Here is a 20,430-nt window from a genome sequence, read left to right as displayed (position 1 = left end):
TACATGGTTAGCAATCAGGGAAACTAGATATAGCTGATGTTTGATTATAGTTACTTAGTGGTGTGTTAACCCTTTTGCAAACTTTTACATACTCATCTAAATTTGTGAGATTTGAGCCAGTAGAGACAACACATCGTGATCTTTTAACCTTGCATTCCGTGTCACCCCCCATGGTCTAGCAGTCCGTGTCGTCGTCCTCGTGCCTCGGTGTGTGGTGCTGAAGAGAAGAACGATGGTCTCTGCCACCGCCATGATAGATGGCGCACGCAGGTGGCTGCAGGGGAGGTGCGGCAGAAGCTACAAATCGTCTCCTCCTGCGGAGTTTGGCCTGCTCGACGCAGTGTTTGGTCTACAGCCTCTACCAGACTCTCTCTCGTCCATGTGACTTCTCCTTTTATCAATTCGTTGTTGCACAACTTCATTTGCTTTGTGGCAGCAGAGGAAAGGGGGAGAAACTGCGTCCATTGTACCATGCTTGACCTTTGACTAACATTTGTTTCATAGGTGAATTCGATGTGTGTTCTGAAGTAAGAAGATGACCGCTATCCTATTTCTTATGTAGATTCTAGACGATACACTTGTACGGTTGTGCTAATAGACGAGTCTTAGACCATGTATATTCTCTAATTTTCCCCTTAGCTTGACCCATCTATTTAACCAGACAATGTAGCGGCTAACTCTAAGAGGAAAAGTTTATCAAAATTGCTCACAAGCTTGTGGTAGTTCATCTATCTTGCAAGAGGAACTGAGGAAAATCTTGTTAAACACAACAGGAGGGGAACCAGCTGTGGTGGTTTTGGGTACTGCCCGCAGATTTGGTACATAGAACATCAACCATCGTCACTAACGGTGGTAGTACTAAATGTGTCCGATCTTCTTTGACAGATCTATGTACTGCTGATTTGGTACATATAGCATCTATCCTGCTAGTTTTGATGGTTTGTTGAATTATCTTCTTGTAATATACATGCATCAGCTTACTCAAGATAAACTTCCTGAAGAGGTCCGCCTATTGCTTGATGACGCTGTTGCCGGAAACACTGCCAAGGTATCTGTGCTCCTCGTGATGGAGCAGCGCCTGGACATGTAGGTGTTATTTGGTGAATTCCCCTGCAGTACTAGTCATTCATTGACTCCAACTTCACAAATTTAAATGCGCGAGGTGCTGCTCCCCCCACAAACAACTCCGACCTCTGCCTGAGGCAAAGCTCAGCCGAGAGCCGAGACAGAGCAAAGCGTGTGACATGGAGCGTGAGAACTATGTTTCAGCATGATGAGATAATCTAGTTTGTTGATCAGTAGAATGGGTAGGTGTTTAGCTAGTACAGTATATCCTCACCTACGAATCCATGTACTCCTAGAAAAATAGCAAAACACATGACAGCTGAGTGATAAGTTGTAACCCTTCAGGAGTCAATCAATCAATCAGATCACGAAATGTGGACTGTACACGGTCGTTTTCAGGTCAGCGGATGAAATAAAATCATGTCGCACCGACAGTATAACACAGCGTGATTCGGCTTACCATCTTGAGCTCTTCACCTGGTGCTGGGGCGGCGGACGAACCGGCGGCCGCCCGCTTGGAGCCCCGTGGCGCCGGGGCAGACGGGCCCGGCGGGAGGCTGAACCTCGGCCTCCAGGAGGAGGACAGTTCGACGAGGAGGCCGAGGAGGAACCCGATGGCCACGCCCGGGAGGAAGTTGGGCGGGCGGAGGCCCGCCGCGAGTCACGGCTCCTCGTCCTGCGAAGGGGGCAGAAGAGAGGGTTACGGTTCAGGGGCGGAGTCGCGGGGGGCTGGTGACAGTATCAGTGGGGGTGGACACCGGAGGCCGGTGGGTGTGTGGTGCTCACCCACCGGACGCCGTTGCTGGGGTTTCGCCGCGGCGGAGCAGCCATGGATTGGAAGCAGAGGGGAGAGGCAGTGTTGTGTTGATAGCGTCGTCGTGTTAGGATGTGCCACACGTTTGGATCCGAGGCGAGGGAGGATAGGGGCAGCCAGATGCCTCGAATATTCGCCAAAAAGAGGGTTGGGGTCACCCGCGAAAAACGAGCGGGTCGCGGCAGCCACCCCGCGCGCGCGTCGCTTCGTACGGGCGCGAAACAATATTTTCGCGTATTGACCCCCGCGAAACCCTCACTTTTTCTATTACCCATCTCTCTCTTCCGTGAGCGGCGGCGACGCATCTAGCAGAGAGGCCCGCGAGAGGTGAGTCCTTCTCTACTCTTTCCCTCTCTCCTCCTTTCCTTCTATCTTCCCACCTCCATCAATCGCATGTGTCGGTTGGTCGTTGCGAAGGGTGTGCACGGGGGCGACGCGGGCTAGATTTGAGGCGGCGCGCGAGACAGGTTACATGCCACCATACTTGCATCTAGTGAAAGAATTGCTATTGCAATAGAGAAGAGTTCTAGCACCGAGAACAATGCCATAGATGGTCTATGGGAGAGCATGAAAGCACTTGCTCATTACTATGCATATTTGGTTGACAATCCTCGTGTTGCTATGGCATTCAAGGTGTTGGAAGATGATCAAAAGAAGGTTTGGGTTTCTAGGTATGTCAAGAGTACCTTTCCTGAAGCGTGAAGATGGTGGCTGCATGTGTAGTGAACTGGTGATTGACTTGTACTTTTGATTCAACCAAAACAGTAACTATGGGTTGTATGGATTAGCTCTTTTGACAACCGAGACCATAACTATGGGTTGTGTAACTATTAAGTTCTAGTAGTACTCTATGGAATATTGAACTATGAGTTATGTGCACCTGACTTATGTATGGAATGTTGAGCTTATGTGATGAAGTTCAAAATTTTGACTCTCGTTTTGTTTTGGCTTGCTGTGAAAAAGTTAAAAAAAATCGAAATTATGACTGTACATACTGTTTTTCCCTTCCTTCCATTGAAAAAGTGCAAATTATGAGGGTAATCTCACCACCTCAGGTAAAAAAGATTACCACAACCCTTATGCTTCATTCATCCCTCGAACCAAACACTTTGATGGCTATCCTCAACCACGTTTCATCCTTTAAACCAAACAAAACATGGGATAACCCTACCCTTCCAACCAAACATAAAAAAGGGTTATCCCTAGCCACCTGGTTGGGGATACCCACAACCACCCTAGCATGTCCATGCAACCAAACACATCCTTACTACACTGCAGTCGGTACATGGGCCAGCAGTGCTGCTATTGTGTAATAGGCCGGCCCATCCCATGCGACGTGGGCGAGCGCCCAGTCCACCACGCAGGAGGTGAGATATAAACGTGCCCAAATATCCGGCACCACCTATATGCCGTTCTGTGCGGCAAGTAGTCGCCCAATCGCACAGGGTCAGTCTACTTGGGCCGGCCCATTGCGGTGCAAGGGTAAAAATCGCAAAAATAGTTCGAGGTACATGGGGTTCGTACCTGCGACGACGCGCTGCAGTAAGCCCAATCAAAGCCACCACGACCAGACTACTCTTGCGTCACATAAGCATAGCGAAGCTAGAAGAACTATCAAAGTATCAAAATTAAATCTCGTTGAAAAAAAAATCACGAACAAATTTGGAAATTTTCTGAAATCGTGAACTCATCTCGAAATTCCTGCACTTTTTCCAGAAACATGAACCTTTTTGAATTTTGAAAAAAAAAATCCGAAAATGGGAACATTTCTTTGACAAAAATAATTTTTGAGAGCACCAACACTATACAAAATTTAAGAACAAATTTTGAATTTGATAACAATTTTGAAATCCCGAGAAAATTCCAATTGCGAACATTTTTTTTAATACGTGAACAAACTTTTGAAAATCGGGCATTTTTTGAAATCTTTGAACATTTTTTGAAAAACACGAACAATTTTTTGAACTAAAATATCCGAACATTGTTTGGAGACACAAACAAATTATGAAATATTTTGAATTTGTTAACAAGATTTGAGAAACAGAACGAATTTCTGAAAACACAAACATTTTTTTTTATTTAAGAAGAATTTTGAAAATCCCAGTCAACTTGAACCGTGAACAATTTTTTAATACATGAACAATTATTTTTGAAAACCTTAACATTTTTTGAAAACTTCGAACATTTTTTACAAAACGTGAACAAGTTTTTGAACTTCAAAATTCCAGAGAAATATCAAAATTGTGAACATTTTTTTAATACGTGGACAAACTTTTGAAAACCGGATATTTTTTGAAAACTTAAAAATCCAAACATTGTTTGGAGACACAAACAAATTACGAAATATTTTGAACATTTTTTAAATTTTTTAACAAAAGTTGAGAACTAGAACGAATTTCTAAAAGCATGATTTTTTTTTTGAATTTAAGAACAAATTTTGAAACTGAGAAGAATTTTGGAAATCTCAAACGACTTTAGAAGCGTGAACAATTTTTGAATACATGAACAGCTATTTTTGAAAAATGTAACATTTTTTGATAGTCGGACATTTTTTTGAAATGCAAACAAGTTTTTCAAATACCGAATTTTTCTTAATGCAAACAAATTTGAAATATTTTGAACATTTGTGAAATTCTGAAATAAAAAAAACAAAGAAAATAAAAAAGTAAAAATCAACAGAAAATGAAAAAAGATGAAAATAAAACTACAGAAAAGAGAAAAGGGAAAAAGAAAAGGAGAGAGAAGAAGAAAGAAATAGGAAAAGGAAACAGAGAAAACGAAAAAGAAACAGAGAAAGGTTTCTGGAAACCACCACGAGGTTTCCCAAAACCGGAATCGTAGAAACGTTTCATGGGCTGGCCCACCCCCGCACGCTCGTCGATCTTATGCGGCACCCCGACAACTTGCCACAGCGAGCGGCAAATAGGGATTCCCGTGTGATCTAAAAAAAGATATCCCCTGTCTCTCTGTCTTCGCAGACTCGCACCCGGAAAGTTCCCCCATCTTTCTTTCACGCTCCTCGGCGGCGAAGGTCCTGTCGTAATAAAGCTAGAGACATGGACGAACACGTCGCGCGGAGCTGCCTGCTGGCCGAGGCTGTCTCCCCCCTCCCGCTCGCTGGCTTGTGCTCTCCTGCCATCAATGCCGATCCAACAGACGAGGAGAAGATGGAGGCGCAAACAAAGTAATAACCTGATCTCTCTCACTAGCACACACAAAGTGTTCGGGGAATGTAGTAATTTCAAAAAAATTCCTACGCACACGCAAGATCATGGTGATGCATAGCAACAAGAGGGGAGAGTGTGTCCACGTACCCTCGTAGACCGAATGGGGAAGCGTTAGAACAACACGGATGATGTAGTCATATGTCTTCACGATCCGACCAATCCAAGTACCGAACACACGGCACCTCCGAGTTCAGCACACGTTCAGCTCGATGACGTCCCACGAACTCCGATCCAGCAGAGCTTCGAGGGAGAGTTCCGTCAGCACGACGGCGTGATGACGGTGTTGATGATGCTACCGACGCAGGGCTTCGCCTAAGCACCGCTACGATATTATCGAGGTGGATTATGGTGGAGGGGGGCACCGCACACGGCTAAGAGATCAAGAGATCAATTGTTGTGTCTATGGGGTGCCCCCTGGCCACGTATAAAGGAGTGGAGGAGGGGGTGTAATGCCCGGATAATAAAGCTACAGTAATCCCACGCTAATGGTGCCACGTCACCACGGTTACTGTTGCTAATCTACTGTTAGATCAAAACCGGTCCAAAATTCAAATTCAAAGTTTGATAAATAATAAAAGTTTTCAAACATTAAAATAAAAATGTTCGGTTTGCACTAAATATTGCATGTGTAAATATGGTGTAGCAAACACATTTTTATAAAATGCCTAAATAATTTAAATTGAAATAAAACAGAAAAGAAAATAAATAAAAGAAAGAAAATACAAAAGAGAAAACAAACAAAAAGAAAGAAAGAAGAAAACCCCCTGGACCGTGGCCCAACTGGGCCAATCCACCAGGCCCAGCCGGCCACCCACCCCACTCCTTATCCCCTCACCCCCCGTAACCCACTCCACCGACACCCCACTTCCCCCCCCCCACGAAATATCTGCCCCTCTCCTCGATTGGATCGGGATCGGGGGAGGAGGTCACTGCCCCCGCGCCAGGACGCCGTCGCCGCCGGAGCTCCTCGTCGGAGGGCCTCACCGGAGCGCTGTCACGACCGGTTTTTCAATAAAATAATTATTGAGAAACCAATCCCTGTTACGGACCAGCGAGGAAGAATTCCTTCTCACTGATGGACAATACATTGGTCACAGAAGAAAAATACCAGGAGTACTAAATATAATACAAAGTTGAGCAGAGACTGCCCAACAATTTATTACAAGCACGCCGATAAAACAACACGGCGGATAGGGTGGCAAACTACTAACTCACGATAAAAAAAAATGGTGGTGGAAATATCATCGCGAAGCGAGTGACATGATTCCAGACTACTACAACTCTTCGAGCGTCGGAGTGAGGCTCGAGAAGACTTATTGCGGGTGGCGGAAGCGTAAACGATACAAGTGACCAATATCCGGGATCGCGCAGGACTGACTGGGACTCCTCTAGGCGTCGGACGCGCTATCAAACTCTTCATCCAAGAGATCGCCTTCGTCAACATCTGGCCAAATCAACAAGCCAGGTGAGTACTATGAAAGTACTCGCAAGACAGTTCGGACATAAGGTATAACAAATGCAAACATGAAGCACATGAATAAGCTAACCAGTGCGATCAGACATAGAGGTAGTAAATACTGGGTGCCAAGCGAGGGTCTGAATGACGCCTCGAGCGGAAACTGCAGAATAGTAATGCTGGTGCCAAACGAGTGTCTGAAAGACTCCTCGAGCGGAAAATGCGGAATAATAATACTGGTGCCAAACGAGTGTCTGAAAGACTCCTCGGGCGGAAAATGCGGAATAATAATAACACTGGTGCCAAACGAGTGTCTGAAAGACTCCTCGAGCGGAAAATGCGGAATAATAATACTGGTGCCAAACGAGTGTCTGAAAGACTCCTCGAGCGGAAAATGCGGAATAATAATACTGGTGCCAAACGAGTGTCTGAAAGACTCCTCGAGCGGAAAATGCGGAATAACAATGCCGCAGTCGGGCGTCGGGGCGACACCACATAAAGGGCTTATAACAGAAAATAAAGACAGTACATGCCACAGTCGGACGTCTGAGCGACATCGCATAAAGGGCTTATATTTAAAGTGAGAAACGAGTACACGCCACAGTCGGACGTCTGCGCGACATCACATAAAGGGCTTATATCACAACTCATTAATACAATAGCTCGGAGACATAAATTATCACACGCATGAGACACAAAAATAAAGTTAGTCCATCCACAGGAATAACAATGAAATTGAATTTACCACTTGAGCTTGTTCACCGGGGGCAAGATTTTCACACGGATAGATTTGGATGTAAAGTCTACATTACTGATCATGGATACGATGATTTGGAAAGAATTGACTCTGCAGAGTTTGTACTTAACCACAGCCAACGGATTTCAGTAGTCACGGGGACTAGTTCCGTCTACGGTGTTCTGGAAGGAACACGTCTAACCAGTACACACCCAATTTAACCATCCGAAGCCAGGGATCACCCTCGGCAACATACAGGAAAAACCCTGAGTCGGGGAGGCTACAACCTCGCGTAGCATGGGATCAAATTTCTATACGCGCGCTATAAGGGGGTGCCCCCCCTCTCGGTCCCAACCGGAAACACCCATGCCCCCTGACCGAATGACTGGCTTTAATCCTGGGCCAAGGTACCATCATCCCGGCCTCTCTGTTTGGTGTGTACACGGAAAGAGGTTACCAACTTACTAAACCGTATCCTGGCAATGAGACATGTGGTAGCACGGAAAGGGGAAGGGACGATAACACGGCTCCAACCATGTTAACGTCGGAAAAAGTCGGATGACACAAGGCTGGCATGCTACAACAGTACCACCTTGCTGCCCTTCATGTCACCACATGATTAGGCCACCTCTCATCAGAGGTCATCGCAACTTTGGAACATGCGGGGAAAAGATCGATAACGTGGCTCCAACCACGTTAACGTCGAAGAAAGTCGGATGACGCAAGGCTGGCATGCTACAACAGTACCACCTTGCTGCCCTTCATGTCACTACATGATTAGGCCACCTCTCATCAGAGGTCATCGCAACTTCGGAACAACCGGGTCGTTGCCTTACAAGCAACGAGGTATTTATCGACACTCACATGCCACGCACAACTTTCACATGAACATGCAAAACATCTGCCATATCAAATGTTCAAACAAGCTTGCCTGGTTCGGAGAAGTCGGAGTCTAGCTCGGCGAAGTTCGCGGCTCCGTCACCTCTCCCGGAACCTACGGCAATCACGAAACGGGGTACTAACGTGAAAACCAACACATGCACAGAAACCTTGCCAAATATTTTTCAAATAAATCCCATAAAAAACTAGATAAAATTTGAAGATTGTCAGAAAAAGAATCACTCAAAAATACCTTTTTATTAAAAAGTTATAAAGGTTTCTGTCCAGGGACCTTTCTGTAATGAAACAGAAAAGTTCCAGGGTTTTAACTGAGAAACAGAAAACGCTTCGGCTGGGAATGCGCAAGCGCAAGGAGAAAACGTATTTTGCCCGAAGGCGCCAACAGAAAACGGTTCGGGGAAATAAAACAGAGGCTGACACGCGGGGCCCGCATGTCAGGTTTGAAAGCTCGCCGGCGCCCGAAGACGGCGGTAGACGCCGGCGTCGAACCACGGCGAGTTAGGAGAAACGGAGGGTACCAAGAGCTTCAGTGTCTTCTTCCGCGTCGGTGGGTGGTGGACTCGTCCAACGGGGAGCACCACGTCGACGGCGACACTATCTCCGGCGGACGGCGGTTCGGGTGAGGTTGGGGAACTCCGGTGGAGGGCTGCAAAGCATGAATTGAGGCGCGGGTCAGAACGGGTGATGCAAGGAGAAGCTACTGGCAAGAGAATGGGGGCTGCGGAGCACACACGGGGGCGAATCGGGCGGGATCCCGTGGCGGATCGCGGTGGCCGGACTCGAGGAAAGAGACCCCCTCGGGGCTCTTCCAGTGGCTAGGCGTGCTCTAGGGGAAGGGTAGGGCTGGTGGGTGCTCGAGTTGAAGCTCGGGGCCCCTATTTATAGGCAGGTCGACGGGGTGGCCGTGAACGGAGAATCTCCGGCGAGCGATTACGGCGGAGCAGTGGGTTGGCAGAGGGTTTGAGCGGTCGAGCAGCATCAGAGGATGTTACGGGACTCGTTTTGCAGCTAAACGGGGCTGGCCCTGGCGTAATGGCGTCTGTCCACGGTGAGGTGACCGCACGGGCTCAACGGCGGCAGAGAGCGCGCTCCGCGCCCTGGGGTTCACGACGAGAGCGGCAGCGCATTCGGGGGAGTGGACGGCCACGCGGCGGGCTCCGGTGGTTTGGGCGGCGCTGGGTGGAGTTGGCGGCGCCGTGTCTCCCGCTGGCGCCCGCAAAGCCGCCGCCGGCGTCGGTCACGGGGCGGCGCACCTTCTGCTGCTCGTCGCCGACGCCCGCAAGATGCCAGGCACTCGTGCGGTGCAGGAACGAGAGGGCGAGGACGAGGAGCAAGGCGACGCGATGGCACTGGCGAGATCGATGCCCGTCTATGAAGAAAACGACAGTGAGCACTGACTGAACTCTGAAGTTAACTGAACCTTGACAGTGACCAAGCAATGCAGGTGTTCGACAGTAGGTTTGGTAAAGAGATAAATTTTTCTGGAGCTGTAACTTGGTGAGATGATCACTCAAAGCACCCAGGGGCTGCATGCATTTACTTGGAATTTTTGGAGAAAGTTTTGAATGAATTTCACCAAATTTGGCAAATCTGGTCCAAACTTGCAGCTGATGTAGTTTGAAAATTTTGAACTGGAGACCAGTGGATCTTCATGGTTCTAGGTTGAGGGTTCAAAGGACTAGGAGGGGAAAGAAGTTTGGTGGTAAAAGTCCAAACAGAAAATGGAGTTCCTTTGTAAATCTCCAAGAGGTAGAATAGAAGGCAGAAAAATATTTGAATGAAATTTGAATGGAAATAAACACATGGGGAGGTTCAACTTGCTGGATTTGATGCAAAACATGATCCAGAGGTGAGGGAAGGGTTAGGAGAGAGGATTTGCACTTATGTCATGGCAAGGAGGAATAGTTGAAAGTGGCAAAGGACTTTCCAAAAGCCATAGTGCATATTCAAGAAAAGGTTTTCAAAAGTTATTTTCCCAAATGAAAACCATTTTGTTTTGAGTCCAAAAGAAAAGCAAGAACCTCCAAGGTCAAAGGCAGATCTTGGGTGAACCCAAATAAAATTTTTGCCATAAAGAAAATATATGAGAGGGAGAGTTCTCTTGAAGAAAAATTTTAAATCACTCCCCCCCCAAGTCAAAATAAAAATCTTTTTTTGAAAAATCCAAATAAAAACTTGGGTGTCACAACACCTACCCCCTTAGGAAAAATCTCGTCCTCGAGATTTCTGCTGATCCTCAAATAGATATGGATACTCTGCTCGAAGGAAATCTTCCCTTTCCCATGTGGCTTCATCCTCAGTGTGGTTGCTCCACTGAACCCTGAAAAATCTTGTCGTTTTCTGACGGGTCCTCCGTTCAGACTCTTCTAAAATCTTTACTGGCCTTTCTCTGTAGGTGAGATCTGGTTGCATATCAATGTCTTCATGAGGTACATGTTTCTCCGGGTTACTCACACATTTCCTCAACTGCGAGACGTGGAATACATCATGGACGTCTGATAGCTCCTTGGGTAGGTCTAGTTGGTAGGCTACCGTGCCTCTTCGTGCCTTTACACAAAATGGTCCAATAAACCTTGGGGCTAGTTTCCCCTTTATTTTGAACCGTTGCAGACCCCTCATAGGAGATACTCGGAGGTATACGGAATCACCAGGTTCAAAGCTGACCTCACGATGCTTCTGATCATAGTAGCTCTTTTGTCGGCTCTGTGCTGTCTTGAGTCTGTCCCTGATTTGTTTAACTTTTTCCTCGGCCTCCTTAAGCATATCTGGGCCGAAGATACGGCTGTCACCTGTTTCTGACCAATTCAATGGGGTACGACACCTCCGTCCGTACAATGCTTCAAAGGGTGCCATTTGCAAGCTGGCTTGGTAACTGTTGTTGTACGCAAATTCGGCATACGGCAAACTCTCTTCCCAACTGGATCCATAGGTGAGCACACAGGCTCTTAGCATATCCTCTAGGATTTGGTTTACACGCTCTGTTTGTCCATCTGTCTGAGGGTGGTATGCTGTACTGAAAGCTAGTTGCGTGCCCAGAGCTTGTTGTAGGTGATCCCAAAATTTGGAGACGAATTGGGTGCCTCGGTCTGATATTATAGTCTTCGGGACTCCGTGCAAGCAAACTATACGGGAGAGATAGAGTTTTGCCAGTCTTTGTGTGGAGTAGGTAGTCTTCACGGGAATGAAGTGAGCAACCTTGGTTAGTCGGTCTGTGATGACCCATATGGCGTCATTTCCACGCTGTGATCGGGGTAATCCGACAATGAAGTCCATTCCGATTTCATCCCATTTCCACTCCGGTATCCTGTTAGGCTGGAGTAGCCCTGCTGGCTTTTGGTGCTCAGCCTTGATATGCTGGCATGAATCGCAACAAGCAATGAATGTGGCTATATCTCTTTTCATACCGTGCCACCAAAATCTTTCCTGGATGTCCTTGTACATTTTGGTTCCTCCAGGATGGATCGAGTATGGAGCGGTGTGGCTCTCCGTCAAGATCTGTTGCTTGAGTTCCTCAATGTTAGGTACGCAAAGTCTGTCCCGGTACCATAATGTTCCTTCACTGTCCGTGACGAATTCTGAAGTCTTACTACGGTTCATTTTCTTTTTTATGCCTTCGATACTGGGATGTCCTTGTTGAGCCTTCTTGATTTGTTCCACTAGGGTGGGTTGTACCTCCGGGTTCGATATGGTGCCCTCAGAGACTAACATCATGTTGAGCCGAGTGAACTCTCGCTGAAACTCAGGCCTCAAGTTTTGCTGACTGTCACTGTCCGGGCTGGGGTTTCGACTAAGGGCATCGGCCACTACATTTGCTTTTCCTGGGTGGTAGTGAATACCGACGTCATAGTCCTTGACCAGTTCCAACCAGCGTCGTTGGCGTAAATTCAGCTCTGGCTGTGTGAAAATATATTTGAGGCTCTTATGGTCTGTATATATTTCACAGCGATTTCCCAACAGAAAGTGCCTCCACTCCTTGAGTGCATGTATAACTGCTGCTAGTTCCAAGTCATGTGTTGGGTAATTTTCCTCATGTTTTCGCAGCTGCCTGGAGGCATATGCGACAACTTTGCCATCCTGCATTAGCACACATCCGAGACCTTTTCGGGACGCGTCACAATACACCTCAAAGCTCTTGTGTATGTCTGGTACGGTTAAGACTGGTGCGGTTGTCAGCTTTTTCTTGAGTTCTTGGAAGCTCTGCTCACATGCTTCCGTCCATACGAATTTCTTGTCTTTCTTGAGTAGTTGGGTCATAGGCTTTGCCACAGTGGAGAATCCTTCAATAAATCTCCTGTAATATCCGGCCATTCCTAGGAAACTCCGCACATCTGTAACATTGGCGGGCGGTTTCCAGTCCAGTATGGCCTTGACCTTTTCTGGGTCTACGGCTACGCCTTCTTGGTTCAGTATATGGCCTAAGAAACCAACTTGTCTTAGCCAAAATTCGCATTTGCTAAACTTGGCGTACAACTGATGCTTCCTCAATTCTCCCAAAACCATTCTGAGGTGCTCAGCATGTTCTTCTGGTGTCCTCGAGTAAACCAGAATATCGTCAATGAATACCACCACAAATTTGTCCATGAATTTCATGAATACTTTGTTCATGAGGTGGACGAAGTATGCGGGGGCGTTTGTTAGACCAAAAGGCATCACTGTGAACTCGTATAACCCATATCTGGAAGTGAATGCTGTCTTGGGGATATCCTCTGATCGTACCTTCAGTTGATGGTATCCTGATCTCAAATCAATCTTTGAAAATACTTTAGCCTGTGCGAGCTGGTCAAACAAATCATTGATCCGTGGCATCGGATATTTGTTTTTGATGGTGACCATATTGAGGGCTCGATAGTCTATACACAGCCTTAAAGTCCCATCCTTCTTTTTGGCGAACAACACAGGCGAACCCCAAGGTGAAGAGCTGGCTCGAATAAATCCTTTGCCCAATAATTCTTTTATCTGCTTCTTCAACTCCACCAATTCTGAGGGTGCCATTCTATACGGCTTCTTGTAAATGGGAGCGGTGCCAGGTGCTAATTCAATGCTGAATTCGATCTCTTGATCTGGTGGCATACCTGGTAGTTCTTCCGGGAACACATCAGAGAACTCGCATACCACTGGAACTTTTCTCAGTTCTGCAATGTCCATCTTGTTTAGTTTTGGTTTCTATGACCGTGGCCTTTCTTGAGTGGAGACTCTTATAGTCTTGCCGTGATGGTGGGTGAGAATCACTGTCCGATTGAAGCAGTCGATGAATCCTTTGTTGGTGGTTAACCAGTCCATTCCTAAAATGACATCCAGTCCTTTACTTTCCAACATGATGAGATTCGCGTGGAATGGTAGTCCTTCGAACTCAATGACCACTCCTTGGCAGTAACCCTGAGCAATCTGCTTATTCCTGGGGGACTTGATGATCATAGACTTTTCCAAGGGGAGTATCGGAAAACCGTGTTGTGAAACAAAACTCTTCGAAACAAACGAATGGGAAGCTCCAGAATCAAACAAAACCGTGGCAGGTACTGTGTTGACAGGGAACGTACCGAGCACGATGTCTGGGGCATTCTGCGCTTCTTCCCTGGTCACATGGTTCAGGTGACCCTTCCTGTGGTTGTTGTTGGGATTGAAGTTGTTGCGCTTGGGGGCGGGATTGTTTCCACCATTGTTCGGCTTGGGTGCCGAGTCTCTTGGCTTCGGGCACTGTTTAGCATAATGCCCTTGCTGACCACAAGCATAGCAGGTGACCCCTGGACGGTATGTGAACTCCTTGTCTCTGGCATGAAATTGTCCGACGGGTCTTGGCTCAGTAGTCGTGGATCTCCTCGTGTCTGTCCTTGGGACCTTAGTCTTGCCTCGGTTGCTGCGGGCAAGAGTCGTCTTGTCCCTCTTCCGCTTGCGGATATCTTCCAGACTACGGCGCTCATTCTCCAGGGTGATGGCCTTGTCCACCAGCGTCTTAAAATCCGGAAAGGTGTGTACAATCAGTTGGCATCTTAATGCTGGTGCCAGGCCGTCCAGGAATTTTTCCATCTTCTTGTTTTCTGTCATGTGCTCGTCGTAGGCATAACGAGACAGTTGGGTAAACTGGCCGTTGTATTCTGTGACGGTCATGCCTCTTTGCTTCAGGTCATCAAACTCTCTCTTCTTGATCTTTAGGATGCTCCTGGGAATGTGTGCCCCACGGAAGCCTTCCTTGAATTCTTCCCAGGTGATGTTGTGTTCCCTGGGGTGCATGTGTAGGAAGTTTTCCCACCATGCTGCGGCTGCTCCAGTAAGGTAGTGTGGTGCATAAAGCACCTTCTCATGATCTGAGCATTGAGCGATAATCAGTTTCCTTTCAATCTCGCGAAGCCAATCATCGGCTTCCAGTGGCCTGTCGGTGTGAGCAAAAGTTGAGGGGCGAGTCTTCTGTAACTCAGATAACTTGGAATGTGGTTGATAGGGTTCACGGTGGTTTCCCATATTGATGACATGGTTCATCATCTCCTGGTGCTGTTGCTGGCTTTGCTCGAAGAGACGGCATACTTGAGATAGTGCCGCTTCGCTGTCCTGTTGGCTGGACTGACCCTGAGTGAAATTGTTGCTGGTCTGTGTCCGTAAACCTCTTCTGGCTGATTGGGCATAGAGCGAGTCCAAGGGCGAGACATTTTTCCAGTCTGGGGTATCATTTGCAAAACCCATGAGAAAAATTGTGTAGCGCAGGAAAACCCTTGCAAAGGCAATAATCAAAAAGGCTTCAAGGTTTTCAAGAAACACAAATGATTTTCACGGAGAAGAAGTGCTTAACACAAATCTTACATGCGAAAGCAAACACAAGATACAGCACTCAGGTTGTGCGTACACAATCCTGACATGTTATTAAAAGCTAGCGTACTACTCCGGAAGGCAGCAAACACACCAATACAAACTAGCGTACAGATAAGAACAACACATCATACAAGCAGGCATAACACGCGGCTACTCGGTGCTCTCAGTCGGAGATGGTGAAGATCTCCTTCCCCTTGCCGAGGGCAAGGCTCAGCGGTCCAGGAGAATCAACCTCCTCCTCTCTAGCTGGCTCCTGGCGTGCGACGCTGCGCTGCGGTGATGGTGCGGGGGCGACTGGTGGTAGAGCGCGTGCGGCAGGCGGTGCGGCTCTGACTGGAGTAGGAGCGATGACTCGGTCGAACTCCTCAGTGGTAGGCAGACGGCGAGCAGTGGCCAAAACGGCCGGTGCATACGAGGCTGAAGACGAGACGAATGTCAGAGGCGGCGCCGTGTGGAGAAGCTCCTTCCTGCTGGCAGGACCGCCCCGGACTAAGTCCATGCGGGCAGCCACAAGATCATCTACGAGGTTGTCGAAAGACTCCTCCAGAGCCTTGAGATACTCCACAACCATCTCGATGGCTTCATCTCGCTCTCCCCGATGGCAGGCGAACGCATAGTGGCTGGTGTAAGGCACATGGCATGGGAGGTAGCGGTAGCGACGAGTCTTCATCGTAGGAAGGATGTCCCGAAGGCGAGCTATCGCCTCACGGGCAGCCATCTGCATGGCATGCCTCTCCGTAGGCATGGCCCTTCCCGTAAAACGGAAATGGCGAGCAGCAGATCGTCCTCCCTTGAATTGCACCACAGCCTGGTGCATAGACACGTCGTCACTGAGCTTGTGCTGATAGAGGGTGAACTCCGGGCGAGCTGCTGGCCCGATCGCGAGCTTGGTGATGGAGACGAGGAGCTTGACAAACCCCTCGGGCACGTTGGTGAACACTCGATTCTCACAGCTGCTGCCAGCCATCTACAAAAGTAGGCAAAAATTCTGAGTAGTCATGTCATAAATTTATGATGACCAACAGAAAATAGCTACAATTGCAAAATGCTGAAGAAGCACCAAAGACGCTAATAACCGATTAGCGATCGCACCTAGTGGCTTCCTACAGTCAGCCTGGCTCTGATACCAAGCTTGTCACGACCGGTTTTTCAATAAAATAATTATTGAGAAACCAATCCCTGTTACGGACCAGCGAGGAAGAATTCCTTCTCACTGATAGACAATACATTGGTCACAGAAGAAAAATACCAGGAGTACTAAATATAATACAAAGTTGAGCAGAGACTGCCCAACAATTTATTACAAGCACGCCGATAAAACAACACGGCGGATAGGGTGGCAAACTACTAACTCACGATAAAAAACATGGTGGTGGAAATATCATCGCGAAGCGAGTGACATGATTCCAGAATACTACAACTCTTCGAGCGTCGGAGTGAGGCTCGAGAAGACTTATTGCGGGTGGCGGAAGCGTAAACGATACAAGTGACCAATATCCGGGATCGCGCAGGACTGACTGGGACTCCTCTAGGCGTCGGACGCGCTATCAAACTCTTCATCCAAGAGATCGCCTTCGTCAACATCTGGCCAAATCAACAAGCCAGGTGAGTACTATGAAATTACTCGCAAGACAGTTCGGACATAAGGTATAACAAATGCAAACATGAAGCACATGAATAAGCTAACCAGTGCGATCAGACATAGAGGTAGTAAATACTGGGTGCCAAGCGAGGGTCTGAATGACGCCTCGAGCGGAAACTGCAGAATAGTAATGCTGGTGCCAAACGAGTGTCTGAAAGACTCCTCGAGTGGAAAATGCGGAATAATAATAATACTGGTGCCAAACGAGTGTCTGAAAGACTCCTCAAGCGGAAAATGCGGAATAATAATAATACTGGTGCCAAACGAGTGTCTGAAAGACTCCTCGAGCGGAAAATGCGGAATAATAATACTGGTGCCAAACGAGTGTCTGAAAGACTCCTCGAGCGGAAAATGCGGAATAATAATACTGGTGCCAAACGAGTGTCTGAAAGACTCCTCGAGCGGAAAATGCGGAATAACAATGCCGCAGTCGGGCGTCGGGGCGACACCACATAAAGGGCTTATAACAGAAAATAAAGACAGTACATGCCACAGTCGGACGTCTGAGCGACATCGCATAAAGGGCTTATATTTAAAGTGAGAAACGAGTACACGCCATAGTCGGACGTCTGCGCGACGTCACATAAAGGGCTTATATCACAACTCATTAATACAATAGCTCGGAGACATAAATTATCACAAGCATGAGACACAAAATAAAGTTAGTCCATCCACAGGAATAACAATGAAATTGAATTTACCACTTGAGCTTGTTCACCGGGGGCAAGATTTTCACACGGATAGATTTGGATGTAAAGTCTACATTACTGATCATGGATACGATGATTTGGAAAGAATTGACTCTGTAGAGTTTGTACTTAACCACAGCCAACGGATTTCAGTAGTCACGGGGACTAGTTCCGTCTACGGTGTTCTGGAAGGAACACGTCTAACCAGTACACACCCAATTTAACCATCCGAAGCCAGGGATCACCCTCGGCAACATTCAGGAAAAACCCTGAGTCGGGGAGGCTACAACCTCGCGTAGCATGGGATCAAATTTCTATACGCGCGCTATAAGGGGGTGCCCCCCCTCTCGGTCCCAACCGGAAACACCCATGCCCCCTGACCGAATGACTGGCTTTAATCCTGGGCCAAGGTACCATCATCCCGGCCTCTCTGTTTGGTGTGTACACGGAAAGAGGTTACCAACTTACTAAACCGTATCCTGGCAATGAGACATGTGGTAGCACGGAAAGGGGAAGGGACGATAACACGGCTCCAACCATGTTAACGTCGGAAAAGTCGGATGACACAAGGCTGGCATGCTACAACAGTACCACCTTGCTGCCCTTCATGTCACCACATGATTAGGCCACCTCTCATCAGAGGTCATCGCAACTTTGGAACATGCGGGGAAAAGATCGATAACGTGGCTCCAACCACGTTAACGTCGAAGAAAGTCGGATGACGCAAGGCTGGCATGCTACAACAGTACCACCTTGCTGCCCTTCATGTCACTACATGATTAGGCCACCTCTCATCAGAGGTCATCGCAACTTCGGAACAACCGGGTCGTTGCCTTACAAGCAACGAGGTATTTATCGACACTCACATGCCACGCACAAACTTTCACATGAACATGCAAAACATCTGCCATATCAAATGTTCAAACATGCTTGCCTGGTTCGGAGAAGTCGGAGTCTAGCTCGGCGAAGTTCGCGGCTCCGTCACCTCTCCCGGAACCTACGGCAATCACGAAACGGGGTACTAACGTGAAAACCAACACATGCACAGAAACTTTGCCAAATATTTTTCAAATATATCCCATAAAAAACTAGACAAAATTTGAAGATTGTCAGAAAAAGAATCACTCAAAAATACCTTTTTATTAAAAAGTTATAAAGGTTTCTGTCCAGGGACCTTTCTGTAATGAAACAGAAAAGTTCCAGGGTTTTAACTGAGAAAACAGAAAACGCTTCGGCTGGGAATGCGCAAGCGCAAGGAGAAAACGTATTTTGCCCGAAGGCGCCAACAGAAAACGGTTCGGGGAAATAAAACAGAGGCTGACACGCGGGGCCCGCATGTCAGGTTTGAAAGCTCGCCGGCGCCCGAAGACGGCGGTGGACGCCGGCGTCGAACCACGGCGAGTTAGGAGAAACGGAGGGTACCAAGAGCTTCAGTGTCTTCTTCCGCGTCGGTGGGTGGTGGACTCGTCCAACGGGGAGCACCACGTCGACGGCGACACTATCTCCGGCGGACGGCGGTTCGGGTGAGGTTGGGGAACTCCGGTGGAGGGCTGCAAAGTACGAATTGAGGCGCGGGTCAGAACGGGTGATGCAAGGAGAAGCTACTGGCAAGAGAATGGGGGCTGCGGAGCACACACGGGGGCGAATCGGGCTGGATCCCGTGGCGGATCGCGGCGGCCGGAGTCGAGGAAGGAGACCCCCTCGGGGCTCTTCCAGTGGCTAGGCGTGCTCTAGGGGAAGTGTAGGGCTGGTGGGTGCTCGAGTTGAAGCTCGGGGCCCCTATTTATAGGCAGATCGACGGGGTGGCCGTGAACGGAGAATCTCCGGCGAGCGATTACGGCGGAGCAGTGGGTTGGCAGAGGGTTTGAGCGGTCGAGCAGCATCAGTGGATGTTACGGGACTCGTTTTGCAGCTAAACGGGGCTGGCCCTGGCGTAATGGCGTCTGCCCACGGTGAGGTGACCGCACGGGCTCAACGGCGGCAGAGAGCGCGCTCCGCGCCCTGGGGTTCACGACGAGAGCGGCAGCGCATTCGGGGGAGTGGACGGCCACGCGGCGGGCTCCGGTGGTTTGGGCGGCGCTGGGTGGAGTCGGCGGCGCCGTGTCTCCCGCTGGCGTCCGCAAAGCCGCCGCCGGCGTCGGTCACGGGGCGGCGCACCTTCTGCTGCTCGTCGCCGACGCCCGCAAGATGCCAGGCACTCGTGCGGTGCAGGAACGAGAGGGCGAGGACGAGGAGCAAGGCGACGCGATGGCACTGGCGAGATCGATGCCCGTTTCTGAAGAAAACGACAGTGAGCACTGACTGAACTCTGAAGTTAACTGAACCTTGACAGTGACCAAGCATGCAGGTGTTCGACAGTAGGTTTGGTAAAGAGATAAATTTTTCTGGAGCTGTAACTTGGTGAGATGATCACTCAAAGCACCCAGGGGCTGCATGAATTTACTTGGAATTTTTGGAGAAAGTTTTGAATGAATTTCACCAAATTTGGCAAATCTGGTCCAAACTTGCAGCTGATGTAGTTTGAAAATTTTGAACTGGAGACCAGTGGATCTTCATGGTTCTAGGTTGAGGGTTCAAAGGACTAGGAGGGGAAAGAAGTTTGGTGGTAAAAGTCCAAACAGAAAATGGAGTTCCTTTGTAAATCTCCAAGAGGTAGAATAGAAGGCAGAAAATTATTTGAATAGAATTTGAATGGAAATAAATCACATGGGGAGGTTCAACTTGCTGGATTTGATGCAAATCATGATCCAGAGGTGAGGGAAGGGTTAGGAGAGAGGATTTGCACTTATGTCATGGCAAGGAAGGAATAGTTGAAAGTGGCAAAGGACTTTCCAAAAGCCATAGTGCAATTCAAAAAAGGTTTTCAAAAGTTATTTTCCCAAATGAAAACCATTTTGTCTTGAGTCCAAATGAAAAGCAAGAACCTCCCAAGGTCAAAGGCAGATCTTGGGTGAATCCAAATAAAATTTTGCCATAAAGAAAATATTGAGAGGAGAGTTCTCTTGAAGAAAAATTTTAAATCACTCCCCTCAAGTCAAATAAAAATCTTTTTGAAAAAATCCAAATAAAAACTTGGGTGTCACAAGCGCTCCCCCGCCGC

The 20,430-nt window shown here is 48.0% G+C and overlaps 1 long non-coding RNA gene across 1 annotated transcript; it reads right to left on the bottom strand.

Annotated features, from left to right (window-relative positions):
- Positions 1–788: 788 nt before the first annotated feature.
- On the bottom strand, positions 789–2,054 carry LOC123054618 (uncharacterized). The gene is made up of 2 exons (XR_006426273.1): positions 1,526–2,054; positions 789–1,078 (listed from the first exon to the last, which is right to left on the bottom strand). It is a non-coding gene; the product is annotated as an uncharacterized lncRNA (long non-coding RNA).
- Between the last annotated feature and the right edge of the window lie 18,376 nt (positions 2,055–20,430).

Source organism: Triticum aestivum, chromosome 2D (assembly GCF_018294505.1).
Source record: "Triticum aestivum cultivar Chinese Spring chromosome 2D, IWGSC CS RefSeq v2.1, whole genome shotgun sequence".
Taxonomy (NCBI): Eukaryota; Viridiplantae; Streptophyta; class Magnoliopsida; order Poales; family Poaceae; genus Triticum; species Triticum aestivum.
Note: the sequence above shows the minus strand (reverse complement) of the source record. Positions and strands in the feature narration are given on the sequence as shown.